This window comes from Schistocerca nitens, chromosome 2 (genome assembly GCF_023898315.1).
Source record: "Schistocerca nitens isolate TAMUIC-IGC-003100 chromosome 2, iqSchNite1.1, whole genome shotgun sequence".
NCBI lineage: Eukaryota > Metazoa > Arthropoda > Insecta > Orthoptera > Acrididae > Schistocerca > Schistocerca nitens.
The window spans coordinates 485,351,449-485,373,479 of record NC_064615.1 but is presented as its reverse complement, the minus strand read 5'-3'; positions in this window follow the sequence as shown (position 1 = coordinate 485,373,479).

Here is a 22,031-nt window from a genome sequence, read left to right as displayed (position 1 = left end):
GTTCGAATTCTTTGAAGGCGACGCTGGTTGAAACTCAATGCGCCCGAAGGGGAAGCGATAACATTGCAAGAGACACACACTTGATTTATTACACTTTTTAAATTTATTTCGTGTAATCATCGTTTGGTTTTGAAGCTCGAGACAGTACACTGATTACACATTAAATTTTAGGATCTAAGATCTGCCTATTAATTCGCCCAGATAGCCGCGCGTGTTAACATGCTGCTTCAGGGATGAGGAGGTGCACGGGCCTCTATCGAATTCGCCCAGTGGATTAACAACGAGGCTCAATGTGCCGGCCAGCCTGGATGTGGTTTTTAGGTAGTTTCACGTATTCCACTAAGTCATTCATTTCATTTCCGTATCCGGTCAACATTTCCAAAAAATAGCAGTTGCAACAGCTTTGTCATTTCCTTCGTAAACATCTTGTATTGTGCACAGGTTGTCCAGGAGGGGGCATATAAGTAGGTGGCTTGGATCTTTTTCAGCCCCGTAGTCGCAAGAGGTGTCTGCGCTCGCTGGAAGGACTCCCCATTTCTTCAGGTTGGTCTTGCATCGGAGGACGCCCACTCTTAGGCGGTTGAGGGACCTCCATACAGGGTATTGTAGGTTTGCGCCAGGAGCTAGTTCTTCTTTTGATGATACGTCCACGGGCAGTGAGCTGTACCATGTTGCATGACGAATTGACTCTGGTACTCCCTCAGTGGCGCTGTCCTAGCAAGGAAACTTTTGCGGGATTTAAGGTGTGATCTTGCTGCCTGATGACCATACAGAGGTTGTCGGCAGTCATTCTCCTGCTCTGTTCTCGCATTATCTGCAGCAGTGGTCCTCCGGATATTGGGTGGGGCTATTCCAACAATCGGATGCAATTTCTGCACTGGTGTTGGCTCCCAGCATCCTGAGATGATCCTTGCAGTATCGTTGACCGCGATATCGACTTGCTTAGCATTAGCTGAAGCGTTCCACACAGCAGCAGCATACTCGGTGGTTGATACACAAAGCGCAAGTGCAGAAGTCCTTAGGAGGTGCGGGTTGGCTCCACAGCTACTGCCAATCAGCTTCTTAAGTATCCCATTGCGAGCATAGACTTTCTCTTTCACGTTCAGACATTGCTGTCTGTACGTTAGAGCCCTGTCCAGTGTGACACCAAGATAGACTGGTGATGGGCAATTTTTCAGTTGCTCTTCTGGGCATGTGATGTCCAGCTTTTGCTACGTTTTCCTGTTTCGTAAGTGGAAGGCGCTCACTTGAGTTTTACTGGGATTGGGCTTCAGGTGGTTGGCATCATCGTACTTGGAGAGTTCATCCATTGGTAGAGACAGTTTTCCCTCTACTTGTTTAGTTGGCCCGTGCTGTGTCATCGGCATAGATGAAGAGCTTAGTACTTGCTGCTCATTTGTGTAGATGCTGTACAGTGCTGGAGCAAGCACACTGCCTTGGGGGAGACCGTTCTTCTACGTTCGCCATCTGCTCCTCTTACCCTGTAATAAAACTTGGAATCTTCTGTTCTGAAGAAAGGTGCTAATAAGGGATGTTACTTGGTAGTCCTTAGTAAGGACATACACATTCTTTAACAGTTTCCTATGATTCACAGTGTCGTATGCAGCTATTAGTTCAACAAAAGCGACTCCAGTAATCTAACCACGCTCAAAACCGTCCTCGATTTGCAGGATTAGATTCAAGAACTGACAACAGCATGATCTGCTACCACGAAAGCCTGCTTGTTGTGGGATGAACTTCACTTCGAGGGTGGCACTGATTCCGTTAAGTACCAGCCGTTCTAATATCTTGAAGGTGTGGCATAAAAGGGAGATATGTCGAAATTTTTTTGGATCTTTTGGTTCTATCCCAGGCTTAAGTATTGCAATGACTCGAGACTTCCGCCACATTTTGAGGATGTGTAGCTTGGCGACACATGTGTTCATTAGGCTTAGGTTCTAGTAGCCACTCCATCGTCTTACAGCTGAAGTTCTTTTTCTGTTCAACTCTAAGGTCAACGACACCTGCAGCCTTATGCATCTTCAGACTGGAGATGCCAGCTTCGAGTTCAGTCACGGAGAAGGGATTCCTAAGAAAATCATGCTCTGTTTCTGGGTCGCACTGAAGAGCTTCTTTGGGTGTCATTCCTTTTATTTTGCCGTTCTGCAGGAGCTGGGTTGCCACTTTAGCAGGAGTCGCACTTGTAACATTGTATTGTGATTTTACAGTGTCGCCACTCAGGTTTAAGCAGTTTCCAGGCTTGTCCACTGTTCAGATTCATGTCGATGTTCTCTACCAGGTTACTCCACTTGGCCTTGCGAGTTACTGAAATGGCTTGCAGCAATATTTCTCCAGCTTGGAACGTTTCTTCTGCAAATGGATCCTCTTCATAGAGAGTTTGGTATCTTCCTGACGACAGTTTATCGTCACTGGACGTGCCTGGAACATACTGACTTCTGCGTCCTCTCGGAATAGTTTTCTTCGAAACTTGTTGGACGTATTTGATGAAGGTTTCGTACATTTCAGGTTACGGTGGAATGTTTTTCACTTTTGAGTCAAGCTCTTCTCTGAACTTCTGCCAGTCAGCCTTCTTGAAGTCAAACCTCCTCTTGAATGGTACCTCTTCAGGCGCTACTACAGGATTCACAGTGCATATGACAGGTCTATGTTGGGTATGGGGGATGGGCTCTCCTTCCGTCTTCTTACATTGTACAGCTACCTTTGAAGAAACAAAGATGTCTGGGTTCTACCCTTTTTTCCACCTGCCACTGCTAAAAGGAGGTGGGAGTTTCGGATCATGGATCAGATGTAGGTCATGAGCCACAGCCCATGTTTCTAGACCCGTTACTTTTGTATCGGTATCTGGGTTTCCCCATGATGTGCTTCTGCAATTGAAATCGCCTATGACAAAGTTCACGGCCTGATCGTTGAAGTTGGCTGGTGTTTTGATGCTGAAATTGGCATCAGGTGGTTTGTAGACCGATGTTACACAGAAGAATGGAGTTCGCACTGTGAGGAGCTCGATGGTGTTGTCTTCAGTCAGTGAGGCTGAAGTGATATTCACTTAGGTGTGGCAAAGATGGCACTGCCGTATTTGTCGCGAGGCCTTTCCAGTATTAATTCCATACCAGCAATTCTTAGCCGGTTTTTAGTACTTCCCCTGTGTGTTTCCTGGACTAACAGAATGCCACATGTATATTTGTGACATAAATTTGCTACTAAAACTTCTTTCTCTCGGGAAAATGCCTCGACGTTTATGGAAATAAAAACAAATGGTGCCCGCATCTCGTGGTCGTGCGGTAGCGTTCTCGCTTCCCACGCCCGGGTTCCCGGGTTCGATTCCCGGCGGGGTCAGGGATTTTCTCTGCCTCGTGATGGCTGGGTGTTGTGTGCTGTCCTTAGGTTAGTTAGGTTTAAGTAGTTCTAAGTTCTAGGGGACTGATGACCATAGACGTTTAGTCCCATAGTGCTCAGAGCCATTTGAACCATTTGAAAAACAAATGGTCTTGAGAAAGACCGGTCGGAATGCAGTCCATTTGAATGGAAACCGGTTATGAAAGTATCTGCCGTCAGCACGCTTCGTAGCGTCTTCTGACTTTGCCCAGGGTACACCCATTGCTACTCATTTCTTGTTCTTCTCTTATTGCAGTCTTCGTGGAGATTCCTTTCATGTTCCCCATTCCACTAAGTGAATACCGGGTTGACATTCTGAGTTTGGCTGGAAAGTTAATAAATCTGTAAGAAACTCTAAATGTCTTTCCACCTTGCCACCTCCTCCAACTGACAGCTAAGGGACGAACGTAAATTTATCCATGTTACATAGAATGTTTTGAGGACTGCAACTGTATTGTAAATTTACGACATAATTTCTGCTGGTTCAGTTACTTTTCGAGGCGCTTTGAAATTATGAAAACATACACGGTCCAGTCGCATTAATGTGACAACCCAACCGCCTATGTTCGACGTCAACGTGTAATAGTCACTCACAGGCGGCAGCTGACAGCACTATCAATGGAGTGTGTATAAAGCTTGCCGGGGGACGCGGAATACAGTGCAGCCCGCATCTCGTGGTCGTGCGGTAGCGTTCTCGCTTCCCACGCCCGGGTTCCCGGGTTCGATTCCCGGCGGGGTCAGGGATTTTCTCTGCCTCGTGATGGCTGAGTGTTGTGTGCTGTCCTTAGGTTAGTTAGGTTTAAGTAGTTCTAAGTTCTAGGGGACTGATGACCGTAGCAGTTAAGTCCCATAGTGCTCAGAGCCATTTGAACCATTAATACAGTGCAGTCTTCGTCATAATGTGGAAATGGAGAGATTCATTTGATGTCCAAAAGACATAAACATTGGCTTTCAGGCCAAGGGTAGAAAAATTTACGAAACGGTTAAGCTTATAAACTGTTCACGTGCCGCCGTGGTTAAGATACACGGCGCATGGCAAAATGGCTCTATCCAAATTTGGCGCCGAGGAAACTGTGGTGCACCACGGGCCCTACATGACAGGGGTGAATGAAGGCTGCAGAAAAGTGTAAGGGCGAATAAAAGTGCAACTGTTTTTCAAATGGCTCTAAGCACTTTGGGACTTAACATCTGAGGTCATCAGTCCCCTAGACTTAGAACTACTTAAACCTAACTAACCTAAGGACATCACACACATCCATGCCCGAGGCGGGATTCGAACCTGCGACCATAGCAGGAGCGCGGTTCCCGACTGAAGCGCCTAGAACCGCTCGGCCACATATGCCGGCAACTATTGGGCAATTATTGATCAACTGACTACTCGGATGAATCAAGGAGCTAACAACAGAGTCTCGTCAACGACTGTTTTGTGACCGTTGCGAAGTATGGGTCTCGGCAGCAGGCGCCTGATTCATGGCACCCATGCTGTCTGGTGTTCATCGGCGACGAAGGCTGGAATCTGCCAGCCAGTACCGCAGTTGGACGTCCACTGAGTGGCGGCAGGTGGGCTTTTAAGATGAATCACGTTTTATCCTCCATTGAATAGACGGCCGCAGGAGTGCACGGCGTGAAAAAAGTGGAAAAAAACAAGGAGGGAACTGAAATGCCTGTACTAGCAGGATAGAGCGGATTACGTTGTGGAAAGGGGCCAAAATGAGTTCCTGTCAGTTGCACTCAACATACATACTTTATTTATCAACACACAATACTTGCAACACTCAGAACCTTAATCGACCTCCTTTGATTAACTTTAGATCAGCTGTAGGCCACATTCAAGCAAAAGGCTCAAGCAAAATTGAAATACAAGGTTCTTCTGGAGGTTTCACCCAAGAATATTTTCTAAATCTTCAATCTAATCGGCTGAAGGCCTTAGCAATTTAATTTTAATGGAACTAGGCAGGAGGGCGCATATTAACCAATTAGAGGAGTTTCAATCAAAAGGCAGAAGGCCTTATCGTAAAACATTTCATATAAAATAAAGAATAACAATTTTATGCCTTAAGGCAAGACAAGAACATTAATTTAAGAGATACTGATACTCGGCTGAAAGCCACACATCAACCAAGTAACTAAAATCCAAACAGGGAAATTACTACACAACACACAAGGAGCGGCGCTCTGAAGTTTCCAAGGGTCGGCCTGGGATTATAACACTAACAACCGTTTGGGTGAGACAGGCAGCCTGTCCAACGACTTCTTAATCTGGAGGCAACCCAACCGACATACAGTCGACCGACCAATCAACCAAATTAGTTCCGCTCCACGCAACCAGCGAAACGACCACAAGATTTCAGTACGCGACACACAGAATATTGACGCTCACAACGACCAACACCTCAGCTGTCGAACTACACGCCGCGCTGGACTGCAACAACACAACGAGGAATATACACTGCTTAAAATTACGTCAACGACCAGGGAAAGTAACCAGAACGTCAATGGCCACAAGGCAGAAGATACCGCTGGTGAACTCCAGTAACGGAATAAATTAAGTTAAATTTCACAGGAAGACGGCTGGAAACTTAGCCGACTTAAATACACACACGTTGTGTCCCAAAAGCGACAACCAGGGTCAAACGAAGAAATGATGTCCAAGATCGGTGGGCGACGAACTTTGTAGCAGTTGCAAGCAGCACCTCACTCCAACCGCGCGCGCACGCCGCCAGCTGCTCCAGCCCGACTTTGCGCGACGGGGACTTGGCTTGCTGCTCCACGCCAACCGACCGACTGCACTGCTGGTCCGTCCGCAACTGCTGCTCCGTCGCGACTGCACTGCTGGTGCGTCTCCCACTCACTGACTACCCGACACATGACGACCCGGAAATACTCTCGGTTGCTCCAGAGTTGGTACGACAGTGCGCTTATCGATACGCGCTGCTGCTGCCACTCACGGGCAAGTAAGGCAGGAATTTAGTGACGCCAGTAAATGGGATAAGAAAACGAGGCGGCACTACCGTAATAGAAGATGACAAACAATTAATGGGATGAACACGAGCCGTGCACGGCTCAGGGATGTTATGGTCTGCGGAGCATCAACACAAATACACATCTATCCTTGGGGACCAAGGCCACCATTACATGCAGTCTGTTTTTCCGCGGCACAATGTCATTTACCAGCAAGAAAATGCAACATCTCATCAGCTCGCAGTGTACGTGCGTGGTTCGAAATGCACTGGGATTGGTTTACCGCACTGCTCTGGCCACTAAATTGTCCGGTTTAATACCCAACCCAGAATCTGTGGAACCATCTTGATCGGGCTGTACGCTCCGTGGATCCTCAACCGAAAAACTTAGCGCAGCTCGCCCTGGGAGTGGGTTTGTCATGGCTCCACATCCCTGTCGATATCTTCCAGAACCTCATGGACTCTCCTCATGCACGCGCTGGAAGATGTGGTTATTCAGGTTTTTGACAGGGGGCCACATTAATGTGACTGGATTGTGTAGCTATGTGGCAGTGTTAAGCTGTGATATGTTTGTCACTGCTCTCTGTGTGCCACACAGCCCAGTTTCCAACAAAAATTATTCTGTTTCGACACGTAGTGTCACTGGCACACACAGAAAATGAATTTGATCATTCTTCAGATTAATATATTTCACTTGTAACTGGGATTGGTTTACCGCACTGCTCTGGCCACTAAATTGTCCGGTTTAATACCCAACCCAGAATCTGCGGAACCATCGCGATCGGGCTGTTCGCTCTAGGGGTAGCGTCTTTATTTCATAATCAAAACGTCTTCGGTCCCGGGTTCGATCCCCGCCACTGCCTAAATTTTGATAAATAATCAGCATTGGCGGCCGAAGACTTCCGGCATAAGAAGTCAGCCTCATTCTGCCAACGGCCTTGTCAAAGAGGGCGGAGGAGCGGATAGAGGTTCAGGGCACTCTCTTGTCCTAGGGGTGGGAAATTGCCCCTAAAGGTGGAAGAATTAGCAATGATCAACGACATGAGGATGCAGAAGGCAATGGAAACCACTGCATTAAAGACACGTAACGTGTATCCACAGGACATGTGGCCTGTAATTGAAGAAGTGTCATGATGATCTCTCCATTGGCAAAAGATTCCGGAATAGTCCCCCATTCGGGTCTCCGGGAGGGGACTGCCAAGGGGGAGGTAACCATGAGAAATAGATTGAATAATCAACGAAAGGATAACGTTCCACGAGTCGGGGCGTGGAATGTCAGAAGCTTGAACGTGGTAGGGAAACTAGAAAATCTGAAAAGGGAAATGCAAAGGCTCAATCTAGATATAGTAGGGGTCAGTGAAGTGAAGTGAAAGGAAGACAAGGATTTCTGGTCAGATGAGTATCGGGTAATATCAACAGCAGCAGAAAATGGTATAACAGGTGTAGGATTCGTTATGAATAGCAGGGTAGGGCAGAGGGTGTGTTACTGTGAACAGTTCAGTGACCGGGTTGTTCTAATCAGAATCGATAGCAGACCAACACCGACAACGATAGTTCAGGTATACATGCCGACGTCGCAAGCTGAAGATGAACAGACAGAGAAAGTGTATGAGGATATTGAAAGGGTAATGCAGTATGTAAAGGGGGACGAAAATCTAATAGTAATGGGCGACTGGAATGCAGTTGGAGGGGAAGGAGTAGAAGAAAAGGTTACAGGAGAATATGGGCTTGGGACAAGGAATGAAAGAGGAGAAAGACTAATTGAGTTCTGTAACAAGTTTCAGCTAGTAATAGCGAATACCCTGTTCAAGAATCACAAGAGGAGGAGGTATACTTGGAAAGGAGATACAGGAAGATTTCAATTAGATTACATCATGGTCAGACAGAGATTCCGAAATCAGATACTGGACTGTAAGGCGTACCCAGGAGCAGATATAGACTCAGATCACAATATAGTAGTGATGAAGAGTAGGCTGAAGTTGAAGACATTAGTCAGGAAGAATCAATACGCAAAGAAGTGGGATACGAAAGTACTAAGGAATGACGAGATACGTTTGAAGTTCTCTAACGCTATAGATACAGCAATAAGGAATAGCGCAGTAGGCAGTACAGTTGAAGAGGAATGGACATCTCTAAAAAGGGCCATCACAGAAGTTGGGAAGGAAAACATAGGTACAAAGCAGGTTGTTGTTGTTGTGGTCTTCAGTCCTGAGACTGGTTTGATGCAGCTCTCCATGCTACTCTATCCTGTGCAAGCTTCTTCATCTCCCAGTACCTACTGCAACCTACATCCTTCTGAATCTGCTTAGTGTATTGATCTCTTGGTCTCCCTCTACGATTTTTACCCTCCACGCTGCCCTCCAACGCTAAATTTGTGATCCCTTGATGCCTCAAAACATGTCCTACCAACCGATCCCTTCTTCTAGTCAAGTTGTGCCACAAACTTCTCTTCTCCCCAATCCAATTCAATACCTCCTCATTAGTTACGTGATCTACCCAACTTATCTTCAGCATTCTTCTGTAGCACCACATTTCGAAAGCTTCTATTCTCTTCTTGTCCAAACTGGTTATCGTCCATGTTTCACTTCCATACATGGCTACACTCCATACAAATACTTTCAGAAACGACTTCCTGACACTTAAATCTATACTCGATGTTAACAAATTTCTCTTCTTCAGAAACGATTTCCTTGCCATTGCCAGTCTACATTTTATATCCTCTCTACTTCGACCATCATCAGTTATTTTACTCCCTAAATAGCAAAACTCCTTTACTACTTTAAGTGTCTCATTTCCTAATCTAATCCCCTCAGCATCACCCGATTTAATTTGACTACATTCCATTATCCTCGTTTTGCTTTTGTTGACGTTCATCTTATATCCTCCTTTCAAGACACTGTCCATTCCGTTCAACTGCTCTTCCAAGTCCTTTGCTGTCTCTGACAGAATTATAATGTCATCGGCGAACCTCAAAGTTTTTACTTCTTCTCCATGAATTTTAATACCTACTACGAATTTTTCTTTTGTTTCCTTTAATGCTTGCTCAATATACAGATTGAATAACATCGGGGAGAGGCTACAACCCTGTCTCACTCCTTTCCCAACCACTGCTTCCCTTTCATGCCCCTCGACTCTTATAACTGCCCTCTGGTTTCTGTACAAATTGTAAATAGCCTTTCGCTCCCTGTATTTTACCCCTGCCACCTTCAGAATTTGAAAGAGAGTATTCCAGTTAACGTTGTCAAAAGCTTTCTCTAAGTCTACAAATGCTAGAAACGTAGGTTTGCCTTTTCTTAATCTTTCTTCTAAGATAAGTCGTAAGGTTAGTATTGCCTCACGTGTTCCAACATTTCTACGGAATCCAAACTGATCTTCCCCGAGGTCCGCTTCTACCAGTTTTTCCATTCGTCTGTAAAGAATTCGCGTTAGTATTTTGCAGCTGTGAGTTATTAAACTGATAGTTCGGTAATTTTCACATCTGTCAACACCTGCTTTCTTTGGTATTGGAATTATTATATTCTTCTTGAAGTCTGTGGGTATTTCGCCTGTCTCATATATCTTGCTCACCAGATGGTAGAGTTTTGTCATGACTGGCTCTCCCAAGGTCATCAGTAGTTCTAATGGAATGTTGTCTACTCCCGGGGCCTTGTTTCGACTCAGGTCTTTCAGTGCTCTGTCAAACTCTTCACGCAGTATCGTATCTCCCATTTCGTCTTCATCTACATCCTCTTCCATTTCCATAATATTGTCCTCAAGTACATCGCCCTTGTATAGACCCTCTATATACTCCTTCCACCTTTCTGCCTTCCCTTCTTTGCTTAGAACTGGGTTGCCATCTGAGCTCTTGATATTCATACAAGTGGTTCTCTTATCTCCAAAGGTCTCTTTAATTTTCCTGTAGGCAGTATCTATCTTACCCCTAGTGAGACAAGCCTCTACATTCTTACATTTGTCCTCTAGCCATCCCTGCTTAGCCATTTTGCACTTTCTGTCGATCTCATTTTTGAGACGTTTGTATTCCCTTTTGCCTGCTTCATTTACTGCATTTTTATATTTTCTCCTTTCATCAATTAAATTCAATATTCCTTCTGTTACCCAAGGATTTCTATTAGCCCTCGTCTTTTTACCTACTTGATCCTCTGCTGCCTTCACTACTTCATCCCTCAGAGCTACCCATTCTTCTTCTACTGTATTTCTTCCCCCCATTCCTGTCAATTGTTCCCTTATGCTCTCCCTGAAACTCTGTACAACCTCTGGTTCTTTCAGTTTATCCAGGTCCCATATCCTTAAATTCCCACCTTTTTGCAGTTTCTTCAGTTTCAATCTGCAGTTCATAACCAATAGATTGTGGTCAGAATCCACATCTGCCCCTGGAAATGTCTTACAATTTAAAACCTGGTTCCTAAATCTCTGTCTTACCATTATATAATCTATCTGATACCTATTAGTATCTCCAGGATTCTTCCAGGTATACAACCTTCTTTTATGATTCTTGAACCAAGTGTTAGCTATGATTAAGTTATGCTCTGTGCAAAATTCTACAAGGCGGCTTCCTCTTTCATTTCTTCCCCCCAATCCATATTCACCTACTATGTTTCCTTCTCTCCCTTTTCCTACTGACGAATTCCAGTCTCCCATGACTATTAAATTTTCGTCTCCCTTCACTACCTGAATAATTTCTTTTATCTCGTCATACATTTCATCAATTTCTTCATCATCTGCAGAGCTAGTTGGCATATAAACTTGTACTACTGTAGTAGGGATGGGCTTTGTGTCTATCTTGGCCACAATAATGCGTTCACTATGCCGTTTGTAGTAGCTAACCCGCACTCCTATTTTTTTATTCATTATTAAACCTACTCCTGCATTACCTCTATTTGATTTTGTATTTATAACCCTGTAATCACCTGACCAAAAGTCTTGTTCCTCCTGCCACCGAACTTCACTAATTCCCACTATATCTAACTTTAACCTATCCATTTCCCTTTTTAAATTTTCTAACCTACCTGCCCGATTAAGGGATCTGACATTCCACGCTCCGATCCGTAGAATGCCAGTTTTCTTTCTCCTGATAACGACGTCCTCTTGAGTAGTCCCCGCCCGGAGATCCGAATGGGGGACTATTTTACCTCCGGAATATTTTACCCAAGAGGACGCCATCATCATTTAATCATACAGTAAAGCTGCATGTCCTCGGGAAAAATTACGACTGTAGTTTCCCCTTGCTTTCAGCCGTTCGCAGTACCAGCACAGCAAGGCCGTTTTGGTTAATGTTACAAGGCCAGATCAGTCAATCATCCAGACTGTTGCCCCCGCAACTACTGAAAAGGCTGCTGCCCCTCTTCAGGAACCACATGTTTGTCTGGCCTCTCAACAGATACCCCTCCGTTGTGGTTGCACCTACGGTACGGCCATCTGTATCGCTGAGGCACGCAAGCCTCCCCACCAACGGCAAGGTCCATGGTTCATCGGGGAAGACAAAGCAGGTAGCTGCGAAGAAACCATGGGTAACCGAAGAAATACTTCAGGTGATTGATGAAAGGAGGAAGTACAAACATGTTCCGGGAAAATCAGGAATACATAAATACAAGTCGCTGAGGAATGAAATAAATAGGAAGTGCAGGGAAGCTAAGACGAAATGGCTGCAGGAAAAATGTGAAGACATCGAAAAAGATATGATTGTCGGAAGGACAGACTCAGTATACAGGAAAGTCAAAACAACCTTTGGTGACATTAAAAGCAACGGTGGTAACATTAAGAGTGCAACGGGAATTCCACTGTTAAATGCAGAGGAGAGAGCAGATAGGTGGAAAGAATACATTGAAACCTCTATGAGGGTGAAGATTTGTCTGATGTGATAGAAGAAGAAACAGGAGTCGATTTAGAAGAGATAGGGGATCCAGTATTAGAATCGGAATTTAAAAGAGCTTTGGAGGACTTACGGTCAAATAAGGCAGAAGGGATAGATAACATTCCATCAGAATTTCTAAAATCATTGAGGGAAGTGGCAACAAAACGACTATTCACGTTGGTGTGTAGAATATATGAGTCTGGCGACATACCATCAGACTTTCGGAAAAGCATCATCCACACAATTCCGAAGACGGCAAGAGCTGACAAGTACAAGAATTATCGCACAATCAGCTTAACAGCTCATGCATCGAAGCTGCTTACAAGAATAATATACAGAAGAATGGAAAAAAAATTGAGAATGCGCTAGGTGACGATCAGTTTGGCTTTAGGAAAAGTAAAGGGACGAGAGAGGCAATTCTGACGTTACGGCTAATAATGGAAGCAAGGCTAAAGAAAACTCAGGACACTTTCATAGGATTTGTCGACCTGGAAAAAGCGTTCTACAACATAAAATGGTGCAAGCTGTTCGAGGTTCTGAAAAAAGTAGGGGTAAGCTACAGGGAGAGACGGGTCTTATACAATATGTACAACAACCAAGAGGGAATAATAAGAGTGGACGATCAAGAACGAAGTGCTCGTATTAAGAAGGGTGTAAGACAAGGCTGTAGCCTTTCGCCCCTACTCTTCAATCTGTACATCGAGAAAGCAATGATGGAAGTAAAAGAAAGGTTCAGGAGTGAAATTAAAATACAAGGTGAAAGGAATCAATGATACGATTCGCTGATGACATTGCTATCCTGAGTGAAAGTGAAGAAGAATTAAATGATCTGCTGAACGGAATGAACAGTCTAATGAGTACACAGTATGGTTTGAGAGTAAATCAGAGAAAGACGAAGGTAATGAGAAGTAGTAGAAATGAGAACAGCGAGAAACTTAACATCAGGATTGATGGTCACGAAGTCAGTGAAGTTAAGGAATTCTGCTACCTAGGCAGTAAAATAACCAATGACGGACGGAGCAAGGAGGACATCAAAAGCAGACTCGCTATGGCAAAAAAGGCATTTCTGGCCAAGAGAAGTCTACTAATATCAAATACCGGCCTTAATTTGAGGAAGAAATTTCTGAGGATGTACGTCTGGAGTACAGCATTGTATGGTAGTGAAACATGGACTGTGGGAAAACCGGAAGAGAAGAGAATCGAAGCATTTGAGATGTGGTGCTATAGACGAATGTTGAAAATTAGGTGGACTGATAAGGTAAGGAATGAGGAGGTTCTACGCAGAATCGGAGAGGAAAGGAATATGTGGAAAACACTGATAAGGAGAAGGGATGGGATGATAGGACATCTGCTAAGACATGAGGGAATGACTTCCATGGTACTAGAGGGAGCTGTAGAGGGCAAAAACTGTAGAGGAAGACAGAGATTGGAATACGTCAAGGAAATAATTGAGGACGTAGGTTGCAAGTGCTACTCTGAGATGAAGAGGTTAGCACAGGAAAGGAATTTGTGGCGGGCCGCATCAAACCAGTCAGTAGACTGATGGAAAAAAAAAAAAAGAAGTGGAACGCGTCTGATGATGATAGCATGTTGCTGAAACGCGTCGTGCTAATTTAACAGTAGAAATTATTTCATAAATTTTGGGAGCTACGTTGCTATATGCCTGTGAAAACATATTTCTACTTGGTGAAGTGAAGTATGTGCCCGATGCGATAGCGGAGCGTTTTCGCGTTACACTGCTGCAATTAAAATAGCAACACGGGAAAGAGTAGAAAATAGCAAAATTTGTTTATTGTTTCTATGCAGTGCAGTAGGAAGGAAACTTAATTAAATTTGTAGGTCGTTTGGGAGCTTAAGGGGTGCGAAACTCAATTCACAGAGCTGCCGTATCTGGCACCAACAAGGATGTGTATCGAGTCGGACTAAGTTTTTATGAAAGACATGGATACGTTATTCCTGCGCCTTCTCCTTACTGGCCCGCAAAGCCGTGGGTGTTAAAGCACCGCTTCCGGGAGGGGAGGTGCGCCGAACCTGGTGGTCCGAATTCTCCTGGCGGATTAACGCCAAAGACCGGGGTGTCGGTCAGTCTGGATGTCGTTTTTAGATAGTTTTCTACATTTGACTAGGTGAATACCACGTAGATACCGGAGCTACGCCAGCGTTTAGAAAAACTTTCGCCTTCTTTCTCATGGATAACACTACACACAGACAAAAGAAGAAGATTCTTGCTTCAACTGTATGCAAGAGTTAATCAGTGGCAGTGGCTAGCTAGTGGTGGAGCAGAAGCTAGCTAGTGGTGGAGTGACAGTATTTCGTCAATCCATGACAAGATCTTTGCAGTGGAAGAGAGATCTGGAGAACGGCCAGGGCAACAGTCGAACACCATCTGTGTCGAGGTAGTTCAGGACACCATAGGCAGTAGTTCAGGACACCACAGGCAATAATATACGGCCATGAATCATATTGTTGACAGATAGCGTCACGGAAATCTGGAACATAAGTCACAGCCACCGACCACGTAGCGCATGCTGCCCAAATTACTGGCTGTGCGAACCAGCGGTGATCGCGTTGTGTACCGAATGCTACACCATACTGTGACGATGATGAATGTAATCTGGCAACGTTATTTCTCCTCGGATACTTCGCACACGGATATTTCCATCGTGACGCTGTGAGCGAACTGTTACTCATCTGTCTCCCAGGTCAGTGTTGTCGTTGGGCGCACAGATGTCGGCGCGCTTGTCTGCTACTGCAAAGAGAAGCTAGAACAAAGGTGGCCCTACCGGCAGTCCGCGACGCTCCACACGTCGTCGTACTGTTGGTTTGGTTTTCATGGTAAGTGACGTAGCTGTATGATCCTTTGCAGTTGAGCGAACAGTGTCTGTCCTCTCGAGCGCTATTCGTGTGGGGCCGTTGAGAGTGCCAGTGAGTATGGCGCTCCTAAACCCATCGATTCTAATTCACATCACAGTCGTGGCATCCTGACCAACGCGAACATCAGTATTGGGAACGATAAGTTGCAGTTATGATAAGCCACAGTGCTGCCGCTGTTGAACGACACGTGTTGGTAGACGTTACTCCTTCTTACACGAGACAAAACACGGACTTCTCACAACTATCCAAGAGAAGCGTTTTTTGAATGAGAAACCCTTTCCTTATACTCTGAATATGGACGGCATTGTAAGTCTTGATGGCTTGCAGTAAAGTACACTGGTGTGCAAAACTTAAGAACGAAAGTAACTATCGAATGATGTATCATTTCCACGTAACAGTTTGGTGAAACTTGGACCATACAGGGTGTCCATAATTCAAGTTCCAGTTTCAAAACGATATAGAAACAGAATCACTGCTCAGCATGGCGTCAAATTTGAACAGCATATTATTGATACATGGGGAACCGAAACGCCATGGACCGGAAAATTATGAATATTTTAGCTGTAAGCATCTTAAAGTAAATGAGGTCCGCTACAAGTGACAGATGAATCACAATAATACGGCTGTGGCTTTAGTTGCATATTACACCATCCGTACTGTTCAATGTGCATGAGTAGACAAGTTCGGGAGTCGGCAATTGTGGCACCGCTAGGTAGGCAAGGTCGTACCACATTGCATGGGAAAAATCGGTTTTTAATTGTAATGAGGTCAAAAGCCACATGAAAAGCAAAACGACATCGGTTTGTAATAGTCGTGAGACTGGCGCAAGACTTGTTCAGTGTGCCTTCCACCGTTTTTGCCACAAGTTGAAATCAAAAAACAGAATGTTCACAAAATATCAGTGTGTCTCGGAGGTCACGTTCACAGTGCATTGCGCAATGCATGCCGTCAGCTACATTCGTGATACGAGCACTGAACACGACATCTTTTAGATAACCCTACAGCCAGAAGTCATACATGGATTAATATTAGCTGATATATACGGCCAGACTGTAGGGTAATGACGGCTGATAATTCTAGCATTTCGGAAATGGCTCTGCAGCAGCCGCTTCATTAGCTATGCAGTGTGCGGAGGAGAGCTATAATGCCTAAAAATAATCCTGTGCACACATTCATGCTGTTAAAGGGTTGGAATGACGTTGGTGCGCAAAAGACTCGTAGCGTTTACCAGTCACTATTAGTGCGAAAAAGATTCTCATAGCGTTTACTGGTGAGGTACAGGCAACGGGACGCGCAGGGCTCTTCTCCTTGAAAAAATACGGCCTACGATAAACGATGCCGTCACCTGCACCACAGCTGTGCAGACTGAAATGGTACGGGCTGCTATGCGTGCGGATATTCCGATGACCATATTCTGCTCTTCTGCATGCTGACATGATCTTGGAGATGGGCTACGTCTGTCCACAGAATATTCCCTGGCCATTCATGTTCCACTTCTATGTGAGCAAAAAATTCCATAGCAAACGTCTTCTTGCTGGCAGGTCAGCAGGAAGCAACTCCTGAACATGGGTGATTTTACATGGATAGCAATACAGGATGCTTCTTAGGATTTTGTGCACCGTGCTCACAGGTATGTCTAACGTGTAGGCAGTTCCCCGTGCACTGCATGTCTGCACACAGGGCAGGACGGAAAGATCAACAAACCATATTTTCTATAATTGTATCAGCAATTAGAGCGGATACACTTACGGTAACGGACCACTTAAAACCTGCTCTCATATCCGAGCATACATGCTTTACGACATAGCGTCGCCATCCCACGACCAAACCCCTAGACGTGCGTGGTCTCTGTCTCGGACATCTAAACCATCTTCTGTCTCTGCCACGACGTAACCAGTGTTTCATCCGGCTTTCACGAGGCTTTCGCCATGCAATGTGACTAGCATTGAAAACATATGCTTAGTATTAAGGATTAGTAATCGTATAAGAACGAAAAGTTAGGAAAGGTAGGAAAATATTTTTGCTTAACAAGAGTGACAGGATAAAAATATTTTTGCTTCGCAAGAATGAAGGCATACAAACTGCAGAGTGTGTGAGTAGTTAGCTTCTAAAATTCAGTGCTGAAGACGAAGATGTAGAGCACAAATGGAAAAAACCCGAAAGCATTGTTCAGTATGCCGTAGACAAGTATATTCCGAGCGAGGGATGGGAAAGACCCACCGCGGTTTAATAGCCTTGTTAGAAAACTGCTGCATAAGTAAAGAGAGTTTCATCACAGATTCAAGAGAAGGCAAAACCTAACTGACAAAAGCTAAATAAAGCGAAAATGAGCGTAAGGAGAGCAATGAGAAAAGCGTTCAATGACTTTGAAAGAAAAATTGTGTCAACGTATCAGAGTAAAAATCCTAAGAGGTTTTGGTCTTACGTAGAATCAGTACGCGGTTCAAAAGCATCTGTTCAGTCACTCAGTGACCTTACTGGCACCGAAGCGGAATATAACAGAGAGAAACCCTAAATACTGAATTAGGTCTTCCGAAATTGTTTCATTGCGGAAGATCGTTATTCGCTCCCTCCTTTCAATCATCGTACGAACTTCGAAATGCCAGACCTGAACATAACCAAACGGGTAATAGAAAAGCATCTGCAATCGCTTAGTAGTGGAAAGGAATGTGGACCAGATGAGATACCTGTAAGATTCTGCAGAGATAATGCGAAGCAACTTGTTCCTCTTCTAGCACCAGTTTATCGTAGAACGCTGGAGCAACGAGGGGTATCTAGCGATTGCAAAAAAGCGAAGCATTCCCGTTTTCAAGAAGGACAAATGCACATAAATATAGACCTATATCGTTGACGTCAATCTGCTGTAGATTTATGGAACATGTTTTATGCTCAAGAACTGTGACGTTCTTGAAGAATGAAAATCTTCTCTATAAAACTCATCATGAATTTCGCAGATCTTCCGAAACTCCGCTCCCTCTTTCTCCATGAGACCCATAGCGCTGCAGACAACGACGCTCAAGTTGATGCCGTGTTCCTTGACCTTAGGAAGGCATATGACAGCGTCTCGCACCGCCGTTCAGTGAAAAATATACGAGGTTACCGAGTACCGGATCAGGTTTGCGAGTAGATTCAAGAGTTCCTTCCAGAGAGAACTCAACATGTCGTCCTAAACGGAACAAAATCGACAGATATAAAGATTATTTCCTAAATACCGAGGAATTGTAATATGATCGTTGGTATTTACAATGTATATAAATAATCTAGCAGAAAGCGTCGGAAGCTCTTTAAGACCGTTCACAGTTGATGTGGTTGTTTATATGAAAGGAGCAACTCCTCCGGAAGACAGTGTCGATTTGCAAAATGACCTGCAGAGGAGTGATGAATGGTGCAGGATCTGGCAGGTGACCCTGGACGAAAATAATTGCTGGAAACCACCGTAAAATATCTAGGAGTATAGCGACCTGAAGTGGAATGATCACGTAAAACAGATAGTAGGAAAATCAGATACCAGACTGAAATTCACAAGAAGAATCTTTGGAAAATGTAACTCATTCACGAAGGAATCGGCTTACAAGGCGCTTGTTCGACCGATTCTTTAGTACTGTTCATCAGTCTGGGACCTTTACTGTGTAGGAGTGATAGAAGAGGTAGACAAGATCCAACGAAGAGCGGCGCGTTTCGTCACAGAAGCGTCGCGGGAGCGTTACAGAGTTGCTCAACAAACCCCAGTGGCAGACGTTACAAGAGAGGCGTTGTGCGTCACAGAGGCTTACTATTGAAATTTCGAGAGAGCACTTTCCGTGAAGAATCGGACAACGTGTTACTTCCTCCTACATACACCTTGCGAAAAGACCACGACGCCGGCCGGGGTGGCCGAGCGGTTCTAGGCGCTACAGTCTGGAACAGCGCGACCACTACGGTCGCAGGTTCGAATCCTGCCTCGAGCTTGGATGTGTGTGGTGTCCGTACGTTAGTTAGGTTTAAGTAGTTCTAAGTTCTAGGGGACTGATGACCTCAGAAGTTAAGTCCCATGGTGGTCAGAGTCATTTGAACCATTTGAACCACGACGAGAAAATTCGAGAAATTAGAGCTAATACAGCGGCTTACCGACAATCAATCTTCCCACACGCTGTTCGCGAATGGAACAGGGAAGGGAGAATCAGTTTGTGTTACCGAAAGTGCCCTCCGCCACATATGATTAGGTGGCTTGCGGAGTATGAAATAGATGTAGATCTGTATGAAGGTACATTGGTAGCGGTGGGCGATGGTGTTGCGAGTTGTTACCAGGGTGACAAGTACGTGAAGTCAGGTGGCCGTCCAACGAAAAGTCATGGAAATAGTAAATGCATTCGTTTGTTTATTCCTTGGGTAAAGAACAGCACTCATAATGTTTTGCTGCGGTCAGCCTCTAGGGACACAGGCCGGCCCTGGGGGCATTTGCCTGCTCACAGCGTCGTCCCTTTGAGCAGGCAGCAGCGATGCAGAGTAACGTTGTCAGCACTGGTGGCAAAGTGCAGCGTTAGATGCCAAGCTAGAGGCCAGCACGCAGTGACGAAGGGCTCCGTAGACTGAAATTCATAGGAAGAATCTTAAGAAAATGTAACTCACTCACAAAAGAAATAGCTTACAAGGCGCTTGTTCGAATGATTCTTGAGTGGGAGTTCTTCAATCTCAGACCTTTGCCAGGTTGGAGTAATAGAAGAGACAGAGAAAATCCAGCGAAGAGAGGCGCGTTTCGTCACGTGATCGTTTTGGTCGGCGCAAGAGCATTAGGGAGATGTTCAACAAAGTCCAATGGCAGACGTTACCAGAGAGGAGTTGGAGTTGTGTGTCAGGGAGAGATGTACTACTGAAATTCTAAGAGAGTACTTAGCGGGAAGAGTCGGACAAGGTATTACGTCCTCCCACATACATCTCGCGAAATTAGCAAGACGAGAAAATTCGAGAAATTAGAGCTAATATGAAGACTTACTGAACAACTACTCTTCCTACGCACCATTTGCGAGTGAAACAGGGTAGGGAGGATTAGTAAGTAGTACCAGAAGCACTCTCGGTCACACACCGTAAGGTGGCTTGCGGAGTATAGATGTAAACGTAGATGTTGATCAGCTATAGTTAAATTGTACGCTACATCGCTGGTATCCTTCAAACTTCCTACCACAAATATGTCACAAACTGCGTGCAATCTCGTGTTATGGGGAGAGATGTACACAACTGAGTTACACGAAAGATGTACAGCGCACTCTTCGTACAAATCACTCTTCAGCTCTTGTTATCCGCTAATGTTATGTAAAAAAATTTTTTTGATTCTGTGGTCGCAGACCTATCCAATTACCTCAGTTGTCGATTACCCTAAGAGATGAAAGTCGTGTACGAACGGAGGAAAGCCGGCCGCGGTGGTCTCGCGGTTCTAGGCGCGCAGTCCGGAACCGTGCGACTGCTACGGTCGCAGGTTCGAATCCTGCCTCGGGCATGGATGTTTGTGATGTCCTTAGGTTAGTTAGGTTTAAGTAGTTCTAAGTTCTAGGGGACTAATGACCACAGCAGTTGAGTCCCATAGTGCTCAGAGCCATTTTAACCATTCGAACGGAGGAAACCTTAACGCCTGAAAAAGACTCGGGTTGTACGTCCTGCAGTCGATGAGGTCATAACAAGCGGGGCAAAAGCTCTGACTGGGAAAAGAGAGGGAAGGAAATCGCCCGTGGTCTTTTGAAAGAAATCATTTCGGCATTTGCTAAGCGATTTAAATAATCCACGGAAAACATAATGTGAGTGGCATCTTACCACTGCGCCATCTTTCTCGGTTTTACGTCTCATGTCTAACCCTCAAACATTACTTGTGAGAACATAACCACGTAGCGTATAGCGACAAGATTAGTTATTTAGTCACCTTTAGAGTATGATGGAAAAACAGTCAATACGTCTTTGCAATGTGTGAAAGCGGATGAAACTGTGGAATCTTAGAGAGTGGCCTTGATTCCGCAAACAGCTAACCTTGAAAATATGTTACTTGTAAAACGTTAGGGAACTAACACAGTTGTGTTGAGTTTGATGCCAATAAAGCACAAACTTTATTAAGGGACAGTGTAAAAAGAAGTCGAAGCAAGCACTGGTATCGAAGAATGAGACATGCCGAAGGACGCAGTACTTTGCAATAACTGACCATCTAGTGCAACAACAGCCTCGTCGCAGATATCCTTGATTTGTGTACTCTCTGTCGGTGTTCCAATAAAGGTCCACTGACTCATCTTTGTGTCAAGCTAAACATCAGCGAAAATGACATATATGATCTTGCGAGCTGGCCAGATAAAATATGAAATGCAGGAGGAAAAAAAATTGTTAGCATGGATCTGTAGATTTGAGCGCGCACGGAGGCTTTCCGGCAGTCGATCTTCCCGCGAACCATACGCGACTGAAACAGGTAATGGAGGTCTTCCCGCGAACCATACGCGACTGAAACAGGAAAGGGAGGTAATGACAGTGGCACGTAAAGTGCCCTCCGCCACACATCATTGGGTGGCTTGCGGAGTATAAATGTAGATGTAGATGTAGATGGATAAACGTTGGCATATTTAGCATCGTTTGCACGTCTTAGCTATGAAATTTGTGAACTCACAATGTTCACAATAACATTTGTTTATTGTTTTGTTTATTTCACAAAAATGGTTCAAATGGCTCTGAGCACTATGGGACTCAACTGCTGTGGTTATCAGTCCCCTACAACTTAGAACTACTTAAACCTAACTAACCTAAGGACATCACACACATCCATGCCCGAGGCAGGATTCGAACCTGCGACCGTAGCAGTCGCACGGTTCCGGACTGCGCGCCTAGAACCGCGAGACCACCGTGGCCGGCTTTTGTTTATTTCTTATTGTTGTACCTGTTAATGTTGGGCAGGCATAATATTAACAGAACAGCAGCGCGCTAAATAAGTCTGCTGCCGCTTATAACAATAGCTCCGAGTCCAACAA